The sequence below is a fragment of the Garra rufa genome, chromosome 23 (assembly GCF_049309525.1).
Source record: "Garra rufa chromosome 23, GarRuf1.0, whole genome shotgun sequence".
In the NCBI taxonomy this organism is placed as follows: Eukaryota; Metazoa; Chordata; class Actinopteri; order Cypriniformes; family Cyprinidae; genus Garra; species Garra rufa.
In genome coordinates this window covers 23,695,069-23,702,072 of record NC_133383.1, presented here as the reverse complement: position 1 = coordinate 23,702,072, position 7,004 = coordinate 23,695,069, and positions in this window count along the sequence as shown.

Here is a 7,004-nt window from a genome sequence, read left to right as displayed (position 1 = left end):
GTATGTATGCGGAGACGAGCTTTTACTACACGCATACTGAAACACACGTGACGCTCCCGGTAATTTTTGGCATTTTCATCTCACATGAACAGATAAACTCAATCTCCCAAACTGCTGTGACTCTGTGAGTGTCACTTTTACCGTTTCATTTGAGAAAACTAACATCATATCATACTGTATGACACAGAAACTTCACGGCAACCTGTCAAAATAAAAGTACGGTGTAACATGTAATGGGCTGGGTAGGTGTTGACGTTAAAAAAAACACAATCTAATAGGGAGAAAAAATAATTTCATTGTTAGTTAGTAAACACAAGTACATCTAATTGAACATAATTTATTTTCATCAACAAATTATCATAGAACAGCTTTATGAGCTTTATGATCCATTCTCAAAGACTTTAAGTCATTATTTGGGTAGCACACATATTCTGAATGCCTTCAGCAGAATTCAAATTAGCCATTTTAATCTAGATTAATCTAGATTAATTCCAAGATTTAATCTAGATTAATCTAGATTAAAAAAATTAATCTATGCCCACCCCTAATATATATATATATATATATATATATATATCCTTCAGAAATCCTTTATTCATATTTTATTTTCCAGGCTTCTTTGATGAATAGAAAGTTTAAACGCTTAGCATTCTTTTAAAAAACTGCTTTTAATATTTAAAACAGAAATCTTTTCTCAGTCATTTAATGCATGAATGCTGATTAAAAAATAATAATAATAATAAAATACTGATACTTTTTAGACTTATATAGTTGTAGTATATAGTATTTAGTGTATTCAGTGTATATCAACTCAGTTATAGTTATTAAATTATAAATGGTAAGATGGTACACATAAATATAACTTTGTTATTAACAAAATGCCACCAAAATGAACAAAACTGCCCTTATAAATTCAAGAGAAAGGGGCAAAAGAAGGCACGCACAATTAAACAATACGGCTGTCATGATTAAAATTAAATGTTAAAATTAGTGAGAAATGTCAATTTGTGAAATGTCAATTACATTTAGGCTGCATCCGAAAACTGGAAAATGTTGCCTTTGGATGACATACTCCACAGGAAGGAAGGCATCAAGGCACGTTAAAATCCAATGTTAGCTTCACTTCCTGTCTCCTGAGATACCTTCCTCTGGTCGATTTTTGAAGGCAGCATAGATGTATCCTTCGCTGCCTTTGATATCTTACAATCCTGTGTGTTCCATTCCATGATGGTTGAGCAAAAAAAAATAAGGATTGTGTCTGAAGTTGTGTTTGGTGTAAATATATTTTCATCAACTTTTTGCACTTTTGTTATTTCTGGCGAGAAATCAGTATTATAGTAATTAAATATTCGCTTAGTTATCACCAGAACTCGTTCTATTTTGTTTAACGATCATTAAACCATTATGCTGCCTCAGAAGCATACCTGAAATCAGTTTTGTGAGGTGCCTTTGTGAGCAAATGCTGCCTGTGAAGTCGCTGCCAGATAAGACAGCGAGGCAACAAGTCAGCTGTCTAGGTTTTTGTATGTAGCCTTAGGCCCTGTCCCAAATGGCACATTTTATTTGCCATTTGGCAAATAACTTTGACTTTCGGTCTTGCAGATTTACAATAGCTGGTGTCCAATACGTCAGTTTAGCATTCGAAAGGGTGCTCACGAGTGCCCCCTTTGCAGCTGCTATGCGCCATCGAGATGCACTTCTGCCGAGCCCGCACTGGGGCGACCTCCGCTGCAGACTTCTACCTGACAGTCAAAGTGGCATTGCATCACGAAAGTGAGGTTTAGGGTTGCATTTGGGACAGGGCTTTAGATTTGCTTGCAGTGCACCAGATTGCTTTTATTTACAATATTTTGCAATGTAACCCCAACATAATAAAGTCCATCACCGAATGTTTTTCACTCACTGAAAGCTACATCTGTCTGTACGCAATGCGCCGATCTCTGCTCTCATCACTGCACGGAAGATTGCACCCAAACGCTGACCCTGATGTGCTTGATATACATTTATTGATTAGAAATTAGGGTTTGGCATTTTTTATTTAATTATGTCAAAAGCTTTCACGGTCCGCATGGACCCTTGCCAGTTGGCGACACCGGTTATAGGTGCTATAAATTAAATCTAATAGGTGCTTAAACTTCATCGGCCAATGGCGGCCATGTTTTTTTTTTTTTTTTTTTTTGAGATACGCAAATTTATACAATTTTAGCAAATTAGACCAAGACCATGCACAGTTCATGTTGATAGGACAAATGGTGAGAATGGTTGCGTAGTTATAGCCATTTTAGTTTTTTCCTCTTATAGCACCACCAAGTGGCTATGTGCTGCGATTTTATTTCCCTGTGACCTCACATACGCCCTAGGCCGCGATCACACCGAACGCGTTTTTGCAGTGAGAGGCGCCTTTTTTGAATGGTTTTCTGTTGGCAGTGAGCGTTCTGCGCGCTGCTTATGCGCCCTGGGCGCCTCGCGTTTTTGCAGAAGCGCTCTGAGCGCCTGAAGTTGAAAAAAAGCAACTCTGAGCGGAAAAACGCCTGACGTCATTCGCGTTTTTTCCATTGTCCAATCGAATGAATGGAGAGGCGGGCCTTCTGTTGTGGTGACGAAAGTTTACCGTTGCTTAAAAAGTCCGGAGACTGAAAGAAATGGAGGAGAAACTTTTGGTGTCTGTCGTGGGTAACCCGGAGCTGTATTTTTTGGGGGGTTTCTGCTAATATGACAGTTTAATTAACAGCAAAAACCAAAGATTTTAGAGCGCTTGCGCTATAATCCTTTGATTTGACTGACAGGACGGCTGTTTTGGTCGTTGCCTAGCAACATAAAAAACCGCAGCACACTGCTCTTTTTTAAAAGTCACCAAAAAAAGGCAGTGCTGTGCGCCTCGCGTTTTTAGAACTAAAAGACGCGTTCGGTTTGATCGCGGCCTTATTCAGCCAGCCGCCATTTTGAATCGAAAACGAGGCTGTGCGGGAGAGCAATCCAGCAGCGCCCACTGTGGCGTATTGTTGCGTCTCGGGATGTAGATCGTATAAATGTAAAATAATAGGTCATTTCACATTTTTCCACTGGACAAAGAGCTCCAGAAAACGTGGATTATTTGACAGGACATATAACCTAACTTTCAGGTAACAATATTGCATTTATTTAAGAAAATTACTGCGGAAAGACTGCTAATTTCTAATGTGAGCATGTTTATCTTCCTTTAAACGCTTATACGGAGTTTTTCAAATGATGTTATATAGATTAAAATGCTTAATGGTTTGTGATAAGAGCCTGCAGCTAGTGCTGCGTTCCAGGCAGGTTTTTTAACTGGTAAATCACCACTTCAAACCACGACTTACGACTTTGTAGCGTTCCAGGCAAGTCACGCCAAGTTGCCTGGGCACATTTATGAATTACTATTATTTTTATATTATTATTAATTTTTTGATTGCAACGTTATATTGTCCTAAGCTCTATTTTTCCACCGTGTGCCACTTGCATAAACACCGCACGCATTAGGGCTGACTTTGTTGTTTCGCGGGCTATGTTACGTCAGAACTCGTAACTGGGAGTCCATCGATCTAGTACGAGTTCACGAGTGTGAAGTCACGGGTTTGACTGCCGTTTCAGTGCACTTTCACTGGTAGAAGGTCGGAAAAACACGAGTTACGGGTTGTCTGGAACGCGGCATTAGTCATAAGCATCTTCCCGACCTTTATTATGAAATTACGATAAACATGACGTTTTCCTTGTCTAAAGCGAAACAGAAACAAAAAATAATGTTCTGAATATCATTTTGCAATTTTAAAAGTGGTTGACCTCAAACTGTCATGACTCTGGGCTGCGGGTTTTCCCTCAGCCACCTGAGGTCGCTGTTTTCCCTTCCCTGCACTGCACTTCCCTAAGTATTCACTCCTGTCTTGTCATTAGCACTGATTACACTCACACCTGCTCACAATTATCTGGTCTATAAGAACTCTCATTTCCCACTACTCATTCTGGCTGCATTGTCTTCCGTCTTGTGTGTATTTTGTGTTCCGAGTTCTTGACCTTGATTTTGGTTCCTGATATTGTTTATTTTATTTTTCAGTCTAGTTGTGCCGTGTTGGCCCTTTGGTTTTGTTTGTTTTGTTATTGTTTATAATAAAAACCTCTTCCTGCATTTGGACCCAGACCTCCCTTACTCTCAACGTGACAGAATGCAGCCAGCAAAGATGGGTCCAGCGGGGAGGATTTTTTTCGGGGAGGCGAAGCTTCCCCGTTTGGCGGCGGCGACTACCCGCTCTGTTCCAGACACGCGGGAATGTCCTTTGAGGCGGCGTCGGCTACTCGCTTCGAGTTTATCTACGCCTGCCTGGCTGAGATGGACGCTCGTAGGGCCGAGACTGCACGGATGCGTCCCTGCTTTGCGGTGGGGGCGGAGAGGCTCTTCCGCGGAGAGGCGGCGGTGTCCACTCTCGCTGTTCCTGATGCGGCGGTGACCGCTCTCGCTGTTCCTGATGCGGCGGCGACCGCTCTCGCTGTTCCTGATGCGGCGGTGACCGCTGGCGATGTTCCTGATGCGGCGGTGACCGCTCTCGCTGTTCCTGATGCGGTGGTGACTGCTCTCTCTGTTCCTGACGCGGCGGTGACCGCTCTCGCTGTTCCTGACGCGGTGGTGACTGCTCTCTCTGTTCCTGACGCGGCGGTGACCGCTCTCTCTGTTCCTGACGCGGTGGTGACTGCTCTCTCTGTTCCTGACGCGGCGGTGACCGCTCTCTCTGTTCCTGATGCGGCGGTGACCGCTCTCGCTGTTCCTGATGCGGTGGTGACTGCTCTCTCTGTTCCTGACGCGGCGGTGACCGCTCTCTCTGTTCCTGATGCGGTGGTGACTGCTCTCTCTGTTCCTGACGCGGCGGTGACCGCTCTCGCTGTTCCTGATGCGGTGGTGACTGCTCTCTCTGTTCCTGACGCGGCGGTGACCGCTCTCTCTGTTCCTGATGCGGCGGTGTCCACTCTCGCTGTTCCTGATGCGGCGGCGACCGCTCTCGCTGTTCCTGATGCGGCGGTGACCGCTGGCGATGTTCCTGATGCGGCGGTGACCGCTCTCGCTGTTCCTGATGCGGTGGTGACTGCTCTCTCTGTTCCTGACGCGGCGGTGACCGCTCTCGCTGTTCCTGACGCGGCGGCGACCGCTCTCGCTGTTCCTGATGCGGCGGTGACCGCTGGCGATGTTCCTGATGCGGCGGTGACCGCTGGCGATGTTCCTGATGCGGCGGTGACCGCTCTCGCTGTTCCTGATGCGGCGGTGACCGCTCTCGCTGTTCCTGATGCGGCGGTGACCGCTCTCGCTGTTCCTGATGCGGCGGTGACTGCTCTCTCTGTTCCTGACGCGGCGGCGACCGCTCTCGCTGTTCCTGATGCGGCGGCGACCGCTCTCGCTGTTCCTGATGCGGCGGTGACCGCTGGCGATGTTCCTGATGCGGCGGTGACCGCTCTCGCTGTTCCTGACGCGGCGGCGACCGCTCTCGCTGTTCCTGATGCGACGGTGACCGCTGGCGATGTTCCTGATGCGGCGGTGACCGCTGGCGATGTTCCTGATGCGGCGGTGACCGCTCTCGCTGTTCCTGATGCGGTGGTGACTGCTCTCTCTGTTCCTGACGCGACGGTGACCGCTCTCGCTGTTCCTGATGCGGCGGCGACCGCTCTCGCTGTTCCTGATGCGGCGGTGACCGCTGGCGATGTTCCTGATGCGGCGGTGACCGCTCTCGCTGTTCCTGATGCGGTGGTGACTGCTCTCTCTGTTCCTGATGCGGCGGTGACCGCTCTCGCTGTTCCTGATGCGGTGGTGACTGCTCTCTCTGTTCCTGATGCGGCGGTGACCGCTCTCGCTGTTCCTGATGCGGTGGTGACTGCTCTCTCTGTTCCTGACGCGGCGGTGACCGCTCTCTCTGTTCCTGACGCGGCGTTGACCGCTCTCTCTGTTCCTGACGCGGCCGTGACCGCTCTCTCTGTTCCTGACGCGGCGTTGACCGCTCTCTCTGTTCCTGACGCGGCCGTGACCGCTCTTGCTGTTCGTGATGCGGCGGTGACCGCTCTTGCTGTTCGTGATGCGGCGGTGACCGCTCTCGCTGTTCCTGAGGCGGCGGTGACCGCTCTCGCTGTTCCTGAGGCGGCGGTGACCGCGCTCTCTGGCGAGGCCAGCTCGCGTTCCTCTGGCGGCGAGGTCCGCTCACGTGACTCCGCTGCACGGGCCTGGCCCGCCATCCCTCCCCCTGATTCGCCTTCCCCCGTTCCTCCTCCCTCCAGACTTGTGGAACGTCTGGGAGCCGTTCCGTGGGGAGGGGGTACTGTCATGACTCTGGGCTGCGGGTTTTCCCTCAGCCACCTGAGGTCGCTGTTTTCCCTTCCCTGCACTGCACTTCCCTAAGTATTCACTCCTGTCTTGTCATTAGCACTGATTACACTCACACCTGCTCACAATTATCTGGTCTATAAGAACTCTCATTTCCCACTACTCATTCTGGCTGCATTGTCTTCCGTCTTGTGTGTATTTTGTGTTCCGAGTTCTTGACCTTGATTTTGGTTCCTGATATTGTTTATTTTATTTTTCAGTTTATGTCTAGTTGTGCCGTGTTGGCCCTTTGGTTTTGTTTGTTTTGTTATTGTTTATAATAAAAACCTCTTCCTGCATTTGGACCCAGACCTCCCTTACTCTCAACGTGACACAAACATTACATGGCAAACTAATAAATAAATGTTATCTTTTGATCGCTTTGTATAAAAATAAACTTTCTACCCACTGTTTTTTGTATGACTTAACATGTTGTCTGAAAGAGGCTTACGATCTAACTGCAGGCTCTTAACACAAACTATTAAGCATGTTAATTTTTAAAACATCATTTAAAAATAATATCTTTTTCATTTACGATCGCAAGATTTTCTTTTCATGAGGCTTTTGAGTCCAGGTAAACACAGACGAAGCTGAACCCTCCTTAAGCTTCCTAATTCCAGTCAGTGTTTTTGAAAAACAATCCTGAGTAAAA